This window comes from Dermochelys coriacea, chromosome 1, assembly GCF_009764565.3.
Source record: "Dermochelys coriacea isolate rDerCor1 chromosome 1, rDerCor1.pri.v4, whole genome shotgun sequence".
Taxonomy (NCBI): domain Eukaryota; kingdom Metazoa; phylum Chordata; order Testudines; family Dermochelyidae; genus Dermochelys; species Dermochelys coriacea.
The window spans coordinates 76491038-76509488 of record NC_050068.2 but is presented as its reverse complement, the minus strand read 5'-3'; positions in this window follow the sequence as shown (position 1 = coordinate 76509488).

Here is an 18451-nt window from a genome sequence, read left to right as displayed (position 1 = left end):
ATGCAACAGCAAGACTCCCCTTTGTGGAATATCTTCTTGAGAACTCCCCTATAAAAAACAAGTACCTCAGAATGATTTGAAAGCAATACATTATAGAAATGTGTGTATCAAGGGCCTGATCCCAAACCCTGTTGAAGTCAATGGGAGTCTTTCAGAACTAGCGGCAGCTGCAGACCCAGCTGTTTCAACTATGACAATAAAAGCCCCTATCCCCTTCTAATAGTTTCCAGTTCCTCCCTTTCTGCCTGTGATAACAGCCATGAGAACATCTCTTTCTAAACTTTCCCTTGATGTGTAACAAAGTTTAGTGTTTAGCACCTTGCAGGAATAAAAACCTACAAGATGTTACATCCTCAACTCCCCGGGAATAGAAATAACTTTGAAAGTTTTGAAATATTTGTGAAAAATGTTTTCTATTTTTTGACCTGCTGTAGCAGAGACAGCATTAGGCTTCATACATGTGGAGACAGACCAAACAGTAGTGTGGGACCCTTAGTAAAGAATGAGCTGCTAAAGGCAGCTGAGCTTAATAAGACTGCTTGTGTCCATGGGGACCTTCAGACATATCCCACAACTGTAAATCGCTACGAGTTGGGTATGGAATGAGTCAGCGTCGGTTGGGGGATCTCACTCATAACCATGTTGTGCTGTCTTTAGAGGTGATTGAAGGGGGAGGTATAGCTCAGTGGTTTGAGCATTGCCCTGCTAAACCCAGGGTTGTGAGTTCAATCCTTGAAGGGGCCATTTAGGAATTGGGGCAAAAGTTGGGGATTGGTCCTGCAGGGGGTTGGACTAGATGATCTCCTGAGGTCCCTTCCAACCCTGATATTCTGTGACTTTCCTGCCTCTTGGATTCCAGGACAAGCCCACAGGGTTATGGATCTCCTCTCTGAGGAGAAAAAAGCCAAAGGCAGCAAGGATACTGTATTTTTGGCAGCAACTTAAGAGTTCAGGAATTGGCTCCTGTATATGCTGTAGAGGGGAATATAAAGGTATTATGCTTGAAGGGGAACATATGTAACAAGGTTAGCAGACTCAAGTGCCTGCGTAGGAATGCAAGGCTCTTCTCCTGAGTCACTTAAGATTTATGTCTTGCCTCAAGATTTGGGAATTTAACTTTGATTGATGGTATATGGATCTAATTAGCCCTAGCATACAAAGGTAGTAAGAGGCTAGGGATCTAAGGGTATGTCTACGCTGTAATTACAAACCCAGAGCTGGCCTGTGCCAGCTGACTTGGGCTTGGGCTAAGGGGCTGTTTAATTGCAATGTAGACATTCATGCACAGTGTGCATCCCAAGTTCTGGGACCCTCCCAGCTCACAGCGTCCTAGAGCCTGGGCTTCAGCCCAAGCACAAGCATCTAAACTACAATTAAACAGCTCCTTAGCCCGAGCCCTGCAAGCTCAGAGCCAGCTGGCATAGCCCAGCTGTAGATTTTTAATTGCAGTGTAGAAATACCCTAAGAGGGTAGAACAGAGAAAGTACTGGATAAATACAATAAAAACAGACAACTCAGGGTCTGATCCAGAAGTGGAGACATTGCAGGTATGGCTATGCAAGCCACAGAAGTGAGCCTCCAAGTCTGAGTCTACAGACTGGGGCTTGTGGGGATGCACCACCATGCAAAACAAACAAACAAATATGTTGTGTAGATGAGCATATATTTTGCAAGATGTACCACAGTAAGGAAACCATACTTACCTAGATCATCGCAGCCCCAATAACAACAGTACCACTTTTTAGGATTACCACATCCTTTAATTATAGCTTTAAAAGTGGTACAGTGTACCACCATGGAAGATAAGATGATAGGCTTTAATAGTCAATCTGTCTAGGTACATATGTGGCCCTCCACAGTAGAGCATCTGAGTGTCCCACATTTAATAATGGATTTTATCTTTGCAATACCTGTGTAAGGCAAGGAAGTACTATCCCCATTTTACAATTGGTGAACTGAGGTACAGGATAGATTAATTAGGCCAAGAATTTAAAGAAAATAACGATTGATTCTGGGTACCTATTGATTAACAGGTGTGTATCTTGAAACACCTTAAAAGAGTGTAATTTTCATAGCGCTTTCTGAAAATAAGAGCACTCTAAGCATGTCAAATTTAGCACTCAAACACACTAGCCAAATTTGAAAGTATTTACCTAAGTGACTTGCGCAAGGTCACACAAGAAGACTGTAGCTGAGCTGGGAATTGAATCCCGGACGCCTTTTGAGTCCCCCCCCTTATCACTATTCCATCTACCCAAAATAGTAGTAGTTACATCTTAGGCAGAGATAGGTTTAATTCTTTTAAAAGATTATCTTTTTTTCCTACAGTATAATATTATTAATATAGTATTAATAATAAGATGCAACATATAAATGTGAACCCAGAGAAATATGCAAAAAAGAATGAACGTTTATTCAATAAATGGACAGTGACTTTAGTTTAGGGAACACGAATCCTGGATCTCATCCCAGCTTAGCCTCCTTAGCAGGATTCTGCTCATGCTGAACAAATTAAGGGAAACAAGCACCAGTTAGTGGATATTCACTAGCGACAGGAGGACATTTCAAATTACACTGGGGGTGGTTTCTGCAGATATTTCCTTACTTAACCACTTACACTTTTGTAGCCTCCCTGATTCATTAACAGCAACTCTGGATAATGTGAAGGTGAAAGTTCCTCTGTAATGTATATCTTAGGCTGTTCTGCTTGTAATGATTGTGTTCTTTTAAAGCTTCATTTATTCTTGACAGAAACAATTATGTGAAATAATTATATCAAAAGTGAGGCAGAATGTTCAATTTGGAAACTAAAGAGCATTGTTTGACTGTTGTTACCTAGATAGAACATTCCTCCAATAGTGAATAAAAGCTTACTTCGATAGGCATCTTGCTTTTGGTACTGTTATTTTATTCACATATAGTTAACGCAGCTTGTCAGTTCAATGTGCAGAAATAATACAAGTATAACTCCAACGTAAAAAGGAATTGTGGACCAAGATAGTAAATATTTCACTTACAAAAATGAAGAGCTGCCCTGAAAGTTTTCACGGTCTGAACAGATGCTGTTTCATAGGATTCCTTAATATGAAGTCTAAGCATACTGAGTGAGCTTATATGTTGCATAAGCTGGTTGATCCCATACTTCAGATATTAAAAGAGAGAGAACTATCTTCTTTTAACTGTAAAATATAAGCATAGTAAACATAATGAGAACACCAAGAGCTACCTCCATCAATGTGTAGTGGAGAAGAACAGGTTTCACTGCTTTTAAAAAAAGGCAAAATGCCTCAAATCCTTATGCTCTCCTGATGTATCATTAATTTTTCACCTATCTTAAAAGTGCTTGTATATAGCGCACATCTGCTGTATTAGAGCAAGGGGCTAACCCAAATCTACTTTACAAATGCTATAATTAAGAAAATTCCCTATGTCCAACAAGAACGAAAAAAGACCGAATGACTGCTGCCCAGAGGAGGTAAACATTAGCAGTGAAAGTAAGCACCATTCCAGTTGGCTTGATTGGGGGTTGAGTCACTGGCAGTGTGCAGAGTATGCCTCTATTAATTGTGCAATATCACTAGAAGTACTGAAGGGAAGTTGACAGTGTAGAAAAGATGTTCTCTGAACATTTAAAAGTTAAAAAAAAAAGCTCATTTTTGGAGTTTAACTCTTTCATATTAACTTCTTAATAAACCTCAAATTAGGTGTCTTGGGGATTAATGCATGAATGTATTTGAGGCACACAGGTGCTGTAGTGAAGAGTACTATACAAAAATAATACAATAAGATTTTAAATAATAAATAAAATATTAAGTATTTGCTACAGTCACCAGTGAAATTAGGGTGGTCAGTACTTATTTTTAGATGGTCCCTCAATCTGGACTCAAGCATGATCACTCTAGCTGGTCTAGCATTCTCTTGGCTCAACACTGATATCTGGATTGGAAAATACAATGGTTAACTTATATTTTTCCCACTGCAAAACATCTGTTCTCTTTATAAAAAGGAAAAATGTTCCTAGTAAAAACCCTTTGCACTGTGAATTTTTTTTCTCATGTTGAAATCTTTTTTGACATGTGTTATCATTAATCATTAGAGTTATTAGCTAACTTTCTCCTTTCCTGCTTGCCAACTAGGAAAGCAGTTTGGAAAGGAACATTGTTTACCAATACCGAGAACCAAATTTTTATTTTTAATCTTTTCCTTTCTCAGATATTTTTAAAGCTGTATGTCCAGGGAAGTTAATGGACTAGATGCATTCATGCACTGAGAAAAAGTTGGTGCTGGAGAGGGACTGGAAGGGCATCAGGGAGTAGATCCCTGATCTGGGCCACCTGCCGGATGTGGGCAACCCCAGCTCAGCCTCAGTTTAGAGCTGCTGACAAAGAACTACAAGATGCAGAATTACCTTAGGATCCTTAATAGACCCTGCCTGCATTTTGTACATCCCCAGCCAACTGCTTTTATGCCTTGTTGTTGGATGTAGCTTACCGTCCTGCCTGCAGTGAGTGCATGGAGAACTAATGCAGAACAATAGCACCCGTGGGCATTCCTGAGAATTCTGCCTGGTTTTTATTCAAGAAGAACAAGTATTGGAGAAGGTTTTGTGAGCTGTCCCACTCCATCTTCATGTATGCAAGCAGAAGGCAGAATCTATCCATATATGAATTTCTTGGAGAGCTCATGGTGACACATTCCTCAGTTTCATTGTTTGTTTGTTTTTAATGGATGTTTTCTTGGCACATTTGTCTTCTCCCCACTGCAAATGTCAGAAATTTCATTCTGAGACCCCCATATGATGGGCAACTGTGAAATACCGAGGAAAATTGCTGGCTACTGACTCCCGTGTGCTCTGTTTTCTCTTCATTGTGATGTGACTTTATGGTGCCATGCACTATGAGAATAATATGAATTGATAACAATAGTTTGGGCACTCATTTTAATGTTCGCTGTGCTCTTCTTTAGCTAGGAGAAATTGTATTTTTAAATTCTTACATAGTGCAGGTTATTAAAATTCGTCATGTGAAGGTACAGAAGTTGAAGAATTTTTAAATGAAAATCCCCTTGCAGAAGCAGTTATAATGGCATCAGCAGGCACAGTTAGCATGAACCAATCTGTGTCCCATATTCTGCATATTCCTGAAATCCAATCTGTGTGGGTCTATAAGAACTAATTGGCTTTATAGTCTGGCTTTATTCTCAATCTAGATCACAGAAAAGCCTTTCTTATATTTTACTGGGGGATAAGTATACTACCCATGAACAAAAAAGAAAAGGTGTACTTGTGGCACCTTAGAGACTAACAAATTTATTTGAGCATAAGCTTTCGTGAGCTACAGCTCACTTCATCGGATGCATTCGGTGGAAAATACAGTGGGGAGATTTATATACACACACAGAGAACATGAAACAATGGGTTTTATCATACACACTGTAAGGAGGGTTTTATCATACACACTTAAGATGAGCTATTACCAGCAGGAAGTGGGGGGGAGGAGGAAAACCTTTTGTGGTGATAATCAAGGTGGGCCATTTCCAGCAGTTAACAAGAACATCTGAGGAACAGTGGAGGGGTGGGGTGGGGAGAGAAATAACATGGGGAAATAGTTTTAGTCCCCTCAGAGACAAACACCTACCAGATCTCTATCATGCATTCTTACAACTACAATACCCACCTGCTGAAGTGAAGAAACAGATTGACAGAGCCAGAAGTGTACCCAGAAGCCACCTACTACAGGACAGGCCCAACAAAGAAAATAACAGAACGCCACTAGCCATCACCTTCAGCCCCCAACTAAAACCTCTCCAACGCATCATCAAGGATCTACAACCTATCCTGAAGGACGACCCATCACTCTCACAGATCTTGGGAGACAGGCCAGTCCTTGCTTACAGACAGCCCCCCAACCTGAAGCAAATATTCACCAGCAACCACACACCACACAACAGAACCACTAACCCAGGAACCTATCCTTGCAACAAAGCCCGTTGCCAACTCCGTCCACATATCTATTCAGGGGACACCATCATAGGGCCTAATCACATCAGCCACACTATCAGAGGCTTGTTCACCTGCGCATCTACCAATGTGATATATGCCATGCCAGCAATGCCCTTTGCCATATACATTGGTCAAACTGGACAGTCTCTATGTAAAAGAATAAATGGACACAAATCAGACGTCAAGAATTATAACATTAAAAAACCAGTCAGAGAACACTTCAATCTCTCCGGTCACATGATTACAGACCTGAGAGTGTCTATCCTTCAGCAAAAAAACTTCAAAAACAGACACCAATGAGAGACTGCTGAATTGGAATTAATTTGCATACTGGATACAATTAACTTAGGCTTGAATAGAGACTGGGAGTGGATGGGTCATTAGATAAATAAAACTATTTCCCCATGTTATTTCTCCCCCCACCCCACCCCTACTGTTCCTCAGACGTTCTTGTTAACTGCTGGAAATGGCCCACCTTGATTATCACCACAAAAGGTTTTCCTCCCCCCCCCCCACATCCTGCTGGTAACAGCTCATCTTAAGTGATCACTCTCCTTACAGTGTGTATGATAAAACCCATTGTTTCATGTTCTCTGTGTGTGTATATAAATCTCCCCACTGTATTTTCCACCGAATGCATCTGATGAAGTGAGCTGTAGCTCACGAAAGCTTAAGCTCAAATAAATTTGTTAGTCTCTGAGGTGCCACAAGTACTCCTTTTCTTTTTTGCTAATACAGACTAACGCGGCTGTTACTCTGATACCCATGAACAACTGACACATATTTAAGGTCAAAAAGCTCGACCTTCATTGTGTACATTTTCCAAGTTAAAATCTATGCATCCTCAATGACCGCATTTACGGATTACTGAATAATCTACAGCCTTTTTTAGATTAACTGTCAGTACTTCTAGGTTACCACTTCTGATGAAGACGAGAAGGCAGAATCACTCTCTTCAGTCTCAGAATCTTGGAGAGAAATTTATGCACCAAAGTAATCAGAGTTGCCTTCAGGATGAACTGTGATCTTTCAGCCACTGATGTTTTTAAACTCCTCTTAATAAAAGTTCTTCCTCTTGCTTCTAATAATACAATTATTTAAGTTAAATATAAGATTTCATAAATAGTTAATATCTTCATTTTACAGAGGTGGAATTTGAGGCACAGGGTAAGTCAGTGACAGTATCAAGAATGGGTTTCCTCCATTCTCCAATTTCTAGACCATGCTGCTTCTCTTAAATATCTCACTTGGATAAGATGTGGAAATCCTCAAACAAAACTAGAACCAAAGATGCCAGAAATTTACACTACAAAATATAGGTAATAAAATTCACAAGGAAGTATAATTGCAGTAAAAACAACCCTCTGTTTCGACCATCATCCATCCAATAACATCATTCTCAATCTAGAAGAAACAACATCCAAATTCTAGACTTCCCTTTAATCTATAAAAAGAAAAGGAGTACTTGTGGCACCTTAGACACTAACAAATTTATTAGAGCATAAGCTTTTGTGAGCTACAGCTCACTTCATCAGATGCATTTGGAAAACTGAGCTGTAGCTCACGAAATCTTATTCTCTAATAAATTTGTTAGTCTCTAAGGTGCCACAAGTACTCCTTTTCTTTTTGCGAATACAGACTAACACGGCTGCTACTCTGAAACCTTTAATCTATAGACACCCTTCAACACAAACATATTCTCCACCCTCATGTACATCCCTCTCCAGCCTGTACTAAATGATAAGTCCCAGTTTTGAAACTAAACTCACAAACATGTAATTATATTTTAATATGATGAATGCCTCATACAACATAATAAAGGTTGTAACTAGAGCCCCCTCCCATGTAGAGTGGAATTATATGAAGGAAGTGGATTTCAGCAGCCTGTAAGTGTTATTACAGTTCAGATGTATGCATTTCTATCAACAAGATCTTTGACTCCCCACAGTTATTACACAACATCAGAGCAGTTAATGTTCCTCATCATTTTCTTCTCACTTTCAGTTTTATTACTCTCTCCCCACTTTTGTTTGGTCATTCTCCAACTAACCATTGCTGTGTATAATTTTCTTCTATTTTTTCCTTAGTTTTGTTTCCCTTTTGATTTTTAACTCTGTTTCAGAAGAAAAAAATATTGAATCCATAAGGGGTGTCAAATGCCATATTTTGTTTTTTGTGAACTCTATTGAGATGTCCTACTATACAGGTGCTCTTTTATATCATAATGTTGTTGCTACTTTTGAAGAATACCATACAATTGAGTCTATGAAGTTTTCTGACAAGAAATCTTGGATAAATTATACCTGTTTGCAAGATTAGAAATGCTATGGCAAATCCTGAAATTTGTATAAATTAAATATGTATCATATTTATAATAATAAATGTTTCATCAGAACTCTTTATATGTTTAAAATTGACTATTTTTTATCTAAATTAATCTGTGAAAACTACCTTTCCCTTTTGTAAATCCTATAAGTATTATACTGATAATATTAAAGATACCTTGTAAATATTTAGGCCAAATATGCAGGTATCCTGTCCATTTTTGAACAGGATTGTTATCTTTTTTACCTTTCCTAGCCATAATTACTCATCTATTTATTTACATTATGATAACCTTCAAAATGTGGTGGTCGTGATGTAAACAATTAAGGGTGGCATTCACAAAGGTACTTCAGCATGTAACTCTCATTGATTTCAACACTAACTGTTCACCTCTTATTCAGTGTTATATTTTGCCATTATTACAGTTTGAAGATGGCTGATGGATGGGCAGGAGAAAAGTTCCAAATGCATTTCTGTCTTCATTCTGTGCTCATTTACAGCATCATACATCACAGGTAATACTATTGAAGGCAATGGACATATACCTGTGTAGAACAGGTGTCTTAGTGGGAAAAACAGGCCCTCCAATTTCAGGTGATGATCTTGTCAGGCCTGTTACTGCACACACTAGTGGTTCACACAAGTGGCCATTAAAAACAGGTATCATGAAGTTACCTAGATTATCTGGAGGATGTGTGAGGGTAACAAAACAGTAGACTCTGTTTGAAAGCATTAGGAACAACTCAGTTCAGTGTAACATTTTGTGAATCTCTTTATTAATGCAGCATAAAAAGACCAAAACATCTTATCAGTTAATACAAGTGCATCAGCTTCAGCGGGCTGACAACCACATGAGGACATTTTTGCTCATTGTATATAAGCAAAAGCCTATATTTGAACAGGCATATTATTTTCTGAGCAATTCAAGATGTACAGTTTAGGGGCAGTCAGACCATTCTCTAAATACTTTAGATTCACTTCAGTGTTGAAAGCATTATGCTACATGAACAAAGGTTTTTCTGGATATTTATGAAAGTGACATAATAAAAGGAGAAAAACTCACTGCCATTTCAAGAAAACTTAAGGAGAAAAAACATTAGGCATTTATAACTTTTTTTTTTCCTGCTAAAGTAGAAGAACAGTCTCTGAAGCCCTTCTTAATCTTTCAGATCTCCCAGTCAGATTAACTGTGCTTGTTAGATGAATGACTCTACCAGAATGTTTTACCTAAAAGCAGTTGTATGGACTAAGCACTTATAACATTTAGTTTAGTCTGTAATAAGCGTTTTGTAAATTAATCTTCTTATTGTGGTATAATCCTCAGTGAAGTTTTTTGTTCTTCCCACACTTTATTGCCAATTTGGCAAGACTTCAGTATGAGAATTAGTTCTGGGTTACATAACACAAAACCTAAATATTTCCTTATACTGCAGAGTTATATGATGCTGGAATATTCATGGTTAGAGCTCTTTGTTATGTTTTACATGATGCAATTACAGTGAGGTGAAAAGATATGTTGTGTTAAAAAAGAGCAATGGTTTTAATTTAAAAGCCTTTCCTGTTTCATTACTCTTTTGTAGATCAACAGAAGACTGAAAATTAAATTTTATGGACTGAGTGTTAACTTTATACATGATACAGTTAAGGGTTTACCATGGTTACATAAAGCCCACCTGCAGCAAAAAAAAATTTTTAAAAAGACATATGTGTTCTACATTAAATACACATATTTCATATTAAAGAGTGGTTTGCACAAAGGCTTTTTCACTTTGCATTTGGGGCCCCTATTTTGATATTTTGAAATTTTATGAATGTGTCTTGAGTGTTGCAATCCACTATTCTGCCATTCCATCATCTGAACTGCACAACCATGTAATGGCATGTGATGTAAAACAGGTTTAGCTCAGCACACAATTTCAAATGCATGACATAGGACCATAAGTATTGCCACAAAGGAATAGAAAAATGGTCCTTCTACTCTGGTATAAACTGCTGTACATTAATAGAGTAAAGACATATGAATTATGGTAATAGGGCAACAGCCACTTTCTACTTTCAATATTTCAGGCAAGGAAAGTACACTGGTCATTAGTCTGTACTGTAAAACTAGCACAGGTTATCCTCTAGAATTCTTGAAAGAGAACCATTTCATTGCTTTAGGATTACTTCAGAAAACAGAACACTCTCTTCCTTTAACTGGAAAATGTTTTATACATTGCTTTTTCTATTACATTATCACAGAAATATTAAGTTATTTACATGGATGAGTTATGAGAACAATATCCTGGATTCCTTGGGATAGCCATTTTGCCAATATAGCTGCAGCTAAACAGATCCAGTATCTCTTGAAATCCTTGTGGCCATATATCTTAGTAGGAATGACTGCTGATGAAGCTGCACCTTAGATATAGACTTTTCCTCTGTAGGAGGAATGTCGAATGTATAGTATACATGAATGGAACCAATTTTTCCTTTTGAAGGCAGTAGTTTGGTGACCCACAGGAGTGATGCAGGTATTTATGTGTATCTGAAGGCTGGTTTATCTGCTTGGAAACTTTATATTAAATGCATTTGCTAAAACTAAAGATATATAACAGAATAGGCACTGAGACAGTAACTAATATAAAATTAGATGGTAAAAGTGTATTGCTGATATTAGCAAGAAGAATAAGACTGAGGACAAAAATTACCTTGCAGAACAAAAGAATGAAAATAAATCTATCTATATATAGAGAGAGATTCTCTGAAAGTTTAAGACTACATGGAGCCATGTAAATTTTTGGCAAGGGTTCTTTTGGATCTCTCCTAGGTTATTCTTAGTATTTCATCACATTACTACTAAAGCACTCATACAAAGTGTTGGATATATCACTTGGTTTTAATTAGATACTCTCTGTTTGTGAAATCTGTGATCAAAAATAAGTGTTTTGTTAGTTTGAATCTGGATAAAGGTCACTCATTTTTGGTAACATGATATATCTAAAGAGTCTATCAAACATGCACTGGAATCCTGCCAACCTGCTGGTAATTTAAAATTTAAAAAATATGTTATAGATCTTAAGAATTAATTCTCTCTAATAATGGCAACAAACTTATGAATGCAGGATTAGATTGATAGATTAATGATATGATAAAGTAAAAAGTTAAGGGTTACATTAAATCAATGTAAATTATTTATTCATAATTTGTCTGTTTTAGGTTTTTACATAACACTTATCTCCATGGTTTGTAGGTGTTCTCAGTGTGGTGTGGTATGGTATTTCTCACTGCAGCTGGAAGGTGTAATTTCCAGGTTAAGAAGACATACCGTTAGCTCTGATTGAGCTAAAGAGCTAAAAATGAAAGTCTAGCTGTAGTGACATAAACAATAATGCCCAAGTACATACTTAGGGTCTTGGATGGGATCGTACTTGGGTGGCTAGCCCATCCCACCACTTGTCTTGCCTTGGCTACACTTTTAATTTTAGTGTGCTAGCTTGATCAGTGCTAGTGCAGGTATGTCTCTTTAAACTGCATATTTATCCCTTCCAGATCCATAAGAACACCCATACTATGTCAGACCAAAGGTGCATCTAGCCTAGTAGCCCATGCTTACAGTGACCAATACCAAGTGCCCCAGAAGGAATTAACAGAACAGGTAATCATCAAGTGATCCATCCCCTGTCACCCATTCCCAGCTTCTGGCAAACAGAGTCTAGGGACACCATCCCTGCCCATCCTGGCTAACAGCCATTGATGGGCCTATCCTCCATAAATTTACTCAGTTCATTTTTGAATCCTGTTATAGTCTTGACTTCACAACATCCTCTGGCAAAGAGTTCCATAGGTTGTGGGCATTGCACAAAGAAGTACTTCCTTTTGTTTGTTTTAAACCTGCTGCCTATTAATTTCATTTGGTGACCCCTAGTTCTTGTGTTATGAGAAGGAGTAAATAACGCTTTCTTATTTACTTTCTCCACACCCGTTATGATTGTACTGACCTCTATCATATCCCTCCTTAGTTGTCTCTTTTCCAAGCTGAAAAGTCCAAATCTTATTAATATCTCCCCATACGGAAGCCCCTAATAATTGTTGTTGACTTTTTCTGAACCTTTTCCAAATCCGTTTTTTTTTTTTTGAGATTGGGCGACCACATCTGCACACAATATTCAAGATGTGGCCATGCAATGGATTTATATAGAGGCAATATGGTATTTTCTGTCTTATCATCTATCACTTTCTTAATGATTCCCAACATTCTGTTAGCTTTTTTGACTGCCGCTGCACATTGAATGGATGTTTTCAGAGAACTAACTACAATGAATCCAACATCTCTCTCTTGATTGGTAACAGCTAATTTAGACCCCATCATTTTATATGTACAGTTGGAATTAAGTTTTCCAATGTGTATTACTTTGCATTTATCACCTTTGATAAGATATGTCCAGTGTAGACATACTTTAAATGCAAGCGATGGACTGATTTACCAAGTTTAAAAACAGAGCCAAATTTTGTACCTTGTGGATGTGTTCCTCACTTACTGTTTCACTGTCTTCTGACTGTTAATATCCCCCATGTGGAAAACACCATGCAGATTATTACAGCTAACAGCAGTACTCTATTTTAGATGTTATGTCTTAGATGTTATATAGTACCTATTACTGTGTTATCTAACGGTGGGGTGGGGTGAAGTGTATAACAGTATTTCCATGCAACAGCCAGAATTGGACCCATAATATGAGACAGTTATACGTAAGCCACTGGATTGTTAATAGTAAGAATAAGCCTCAGAACTGCAACAAGCAATATCTCAGCCTGCTCAGCTGCATGGAACATAAGAACATAAGAATGGCTATACTGTGTCAGACCAAAGGTCCATCCAGCCCAGTATCCTGTCTACCGACAGTGGACAATGCCAGGTGCCCCAGACGGAGTGAACCTAACAGGTAATGATCAAGTGATCTCTCTCCTGCCATTCATCTCCACCCTCTGACAAATAGAGGCTAGGGACACCATTCCTTACCCATCCTGGCTAATAGCCATTAATGGACTTAACCTCCATGAATTTATCCAGTTCTCTTTTAAACCCTGTTATAGTCCTAACCTTCACAACTTCCTCAGGCAAGGAGTTCCACAGGTTGACTGTGTGCTGAGTGAAGAACTTCCTTTTATTTGTTTTAAACCTGCTACACATTAATTTCATTTGGTGATCCCTAGTTCTTATATTATGAGAACAAGTAAATAACTTTTCCTTATTCACTTTCTCCACACCACTCATGATTTTATATACCTCTATCATATCCCCCCTTAGTCTCCTGTTTTCCAAGCTGAAAAGTCCTAGCCTCTTTAATCTCTCCTCATATGAGACCCATTCCAACCCCCTAATCATTTCAGTGGCCCTTTTTTGAACCTTTTCTAATTCCAGTATATCTTTTTTGAGATGAGGGGACCACATCTGCATGTAGTATTCAAGATGTGGGCTGTCATAAATATAAAAGGAAGGGTAACCAGCTTTCTGTATACAGTGCTCCCTGCTTGCCAGAGGCAAAACCCTTTCACCTGTAAAGGGTTAAGAAGCTACGGTAACCTCACTGGCACCTGACCCAAAATGGCCAATGAGGGGACAAGATTCTTTTAAATCTGGAGGCGAGGAACAAAGGTTTTGGTCTGTCTGTGTGATGCTTTTGCCGGGAACAGATCAGAAATGCAAGCCTTACAACTCCTGTAAAGTTAGTAAGTAATCTAGCTAGAAAATGCATTAGATTTTCTTTTGTTTAATGGCTTGTAAAATAAGCTGTGCTGGAGGGAATGTGTATTCCTGTTTTTGTGTCTTTTTGTAACTTAAGGTTTTGCCTAGAGGGATTCTCTGTGTTTTGAATCTGATTACCCTGTAAGGTATTTACCATCCTGATTTTATAGAGGTGATTCTTTTCCTTTTTTTCTTCAATTAAAATTCTTCTTTTAAGAACCTGATTGCTTTTTCCTTGTTCTTAAGATCCAAGGATTTGGGTCTGTGTTCACCTATGCAAATTGGTGAGGATTTTTATCAAGCCTTCCGCAGGAAAGGGGGTGTAGGGTTTGGGGAGAATTTTGGGAGGAAAGACGTTTCCAAGTGGGCTCTTTCCCTGTTATATATTTGTTAGACACTTGGTGGTGGCAGCAATAAAGTCTAAGGGCAAAAGGTAAAATAGTTTGTATCTTGGAGCAGTTTTAACCTAAGCTAGTAAAAATAAGTTTAGGGTTTTTTCATGCAGGTCCCCACATCTGTACCCTAGAGTTCAGAGTTGGGAAGGAACCTTGACATGGGCATACCATGGATTTATATAAGGGCAATAAAATATTCTCCATCTTATTCTCTATCCATTTTTTAATGATTCCTGTCATCCGGTTTGCTTTTTTGACTGCTGTTGCACACTGCATGGACGTCTTCAGAGAACTATCCATGATGACTATTTGTTCCCATGATGTGTTGTTGGGAGCTGCTAAAGGAGACATTAACATTTTGACCTTTTATTAGGTTCAGGTAGATCTGGGCCAAGGTATGGGATGGATTAGCAAAAATATGTGGGATGAAATACTGCCTTATTCAACAAAAGGCTTCTTTCTATACTTGGAATTCTGGAAAAAGATTGTGACAAAGAGAGGGTGCGCCTGAAAGGGCTGGTGAACAGAGGAGTGGCAGCCCTCTGTATTGAGAGATTGGATACTTAAATCTTAATGACAAAAAACAATAATCATCAGGTATTAAAACCCTGTAGGGAAATTGAAAGACTCAGGAGGAGAATCCCAATAGTGGAAATCTGCTCTAAGTAAATTTAATGGACTCATATTATCCAAATAAACCAGATAAATTGGAAAAATCTGTACCTGTAAGAAATTGCAGAGTGATTCTTCTATAGAACAGATGCTCGGAAAAGACAGAGGATGAGATTTTAAACCTGACAAAATTCAATGGCCATTTAATGAAGACATAAATGCCATAGCTGACCAACTGTCCTAAAGCAATCTGTAATACAGCTGCAAAAGGGAAAGTTCCTACTTTTACTTGTCATATTCAAAACATGCGGAGATGCAATTACTTATTATTGGTTAGGATTTGATCCTATCATGTGAACTTGAAATAAAGCCTTCTATAGAAATCACCAACTGAAGCTGATGGAACGCAAAAGTTCCTTAAAAGGTGAAAAAGTACTTAGCTGAAGGTGTTGAAAAAGATACTATACAGAAAGAGGGGAAAGATAGTATTGTTCCTTGAAAGTGAGCTGGAGTTGTCAGCAACTGATTTTTGTGGCTGCTGTAGAACAGGAGTGTAAAACAGGCATCAGTTTGGAGGAAATTATTTCCTACTTAAATAGAGACCAATTTTAGATTTTTTTAGTAACACTAAAATAGTTCTGTCACACTTAGATTTAGAGTTTAACTAACAATGACAGTTTTGTCGTTGATACATACTGACTATTTCTGCTGTGCTGTACTTGAGAGATCTGGCAATAAAAATAAAGTTTACAGATCAATGAGACCAAAAGTGATATTTGGAGCACATCAGAACCATCATGCACTTTACGTATGACCACTGATGTTTGGTGCCTCCATCTTTTGGAATCTAACCTGAGACACCTAATGTCTCAAAAAAACAAATGAAAACAAAACAAAACAAAACAAAACCCACCCCTAGAGCTAAGAAACTTACATGTCCCCAATTGAGGCCTCCAAACCAGTGACTACAATATTTATATTTTCCCTCTTAGATTACCCCCTGGCCCCAATGATTAGATTTGATTAGCTTTCCTCTTAAAACTATCACAAGGACTTTTCATTTTAATGTATAATTCTTTCTGGCAACAGACTATAGTGTTTCTCACACGTTATATTTGCTTCTTTCATGAAATGTAAGATCATCATCACAATCTGCTCCCTTACTGGCAGTCTCAACAGAGAGGCTGAGGATTGAGTGGACATGAAAAATAAGTTACATTTCTGACACATGACTGCAAATAATATGAGATATCTATAATGTCCTTTTAGTTGATTTTTTATTAACATTTATAACTTTGAGTGGTTTCAGAGTAGCAGCCGTGTAAGTCTGTATCCCCGCAAAAAGAACAGGAGTACTTGTGGCACCTTAGAGACTAACAAATTTAATTCAGCATAAGCTTTCGTGGGCTACAGCCCACTTCATCGGATGCATAGAATGGAACATATAGTAAGAATATACATACACATAGAGAGAACATGAAAAGGTGGAGTAAGAGGCTAATTAATTAAGATGAGCTATTATCAGCAGGAGGAAAAAAAAATTTGTAGTGATAATCAAGGTGGCCCATTTAGACAGTTGACAAGAAGGTGTGAGGATACTTAACATGGGGAAATAGATTCAATATGTGTAATGACCCAGCCTCTCCCAGTCTCTATTCAAACCCAAGTTAATGGTATCTAGTTTGCATACTAATTCAAGCTCAGCAGTTTCTCATTGGAGTCAGTTTTTGAAGCTTTTCTGTTGCAAAATTGCCACCTTTAAATCTGTTACTGAGTGGCCAGGGTGGTTGACGTGTTCTCCTACCGCTTTTTGTAATTTATGTCCTGATGTCAGATTTGTGTCCATTTATTCTTTTGCGTAGAGACTGTCCTGTTTGGCCAATGTACATGGCAGAGGGTCATTGCTGGCATATGATGGCATATATCACATTGGTAGATGTGCAGGTGAACGAGCCTATTATGGTGTGGCTGATGTGATTAAGTCCTGTGATGGTGTCACTTGAATAAATATGTGGACAGAGTTGACATCGGGCTTTGTTGCAAGGATAGGTTCCTGAGTTAGTGTTTTTATTGTGTGTTGTGTGGTTGCTGGGGAGTATTTGCTTCAGGTTGGGGGGTAACTTTAAGTGTTAATACTCATATTTATGACCATTTCACTTTTGATGTACATACCTGTTCACTTTGACACTAGATTACTCAAATTATTATTACTTCTCTGCTCACTTTCATCATCTTTGCCAAGTTTCATCCTACATACATCTTTCTTCTTTGTGTTTCATCACTATGGGATTGATTTTTTTTTATTTTCTGCCTAAATAGAACCCTGGCTTCAATGAGTTCCACATGTGGAGAGGCTGCAGAATCAATCTCTGTTAATATGCCGTTCTTATCTTTTTAATTATTTTATTTCAAACTTATATTTTGACTATTATAGAATCTGATCCAATTCCCAGTGAAGTCAATGAACCAACTGACAGATACCCTTTAAGGTCAGGATCATATTGGGCCCAAAATTAGATTAACTTTTTTCTGGAGAGGTCCATTTCCTTTATAATGTGCCTAAGTAGTGAACATAAGCTGTGTGTTGAAAACATTAAGCCTCTTGGGGTTTTGAAATGTGTTGTGTCTCATGTAACATATCAGCTGTCATTGTTAAGCCATCATTTTTTCTTTTTATACAATGATGAATTTGTGCCTTCACCTGTAGACTCTCTGCATATAAATTTCCCACTAAACTCAGTGCATACTCAAAGTATGGGGCATCTACCAAATCATGCTTCTGTGTTCTATGCAGATTGAAAAGGAAGGGACTGATTGAGTCTCAGGATAATCCTATGCAGCCAATGAGAGTTTTGTCATTGATTTTAATGGAAGCTGGATTGTGTACTTCTTTGGGCAATATTTGAGCTGTTAGAAAAATGGTGACTTGTATTTTTAACTAAATAGCATAAGCCAGGAGATAACAAGCTGGGTATCAGAAAAGCAAAATAGACATTTTTCCAAATATTACAGTGCAAATGCAAATTATGTATCCAGATTTTTAAGCCGTGCACTTCACTGTATTATCTAAGCAACAATGAAAAACAAAGACAAAACAGTTTGCATCAGAAACATGTTGAACAAATAACAAATGCAGTTCAAAGTAGAACCAAATGCAGTCTTTGAAGTTAAAGTTTTGAACATCACAAAATCATTAAAAAGGCCACCCACTGATACAAATTCTAAATAAAATTTGAGAATTTTACTCTAACAACTAACAGCGCGTTTAGAGACCATTTAGGGAAAAATCATATCATCCCTCAGAAAATATGCCAGGCCAAACCTTGCAAAGAAGTAAATCCATTTTTGAAGAACTGTAAAGCAGCAAAGTCATTTTTGGATTTAGTTCAC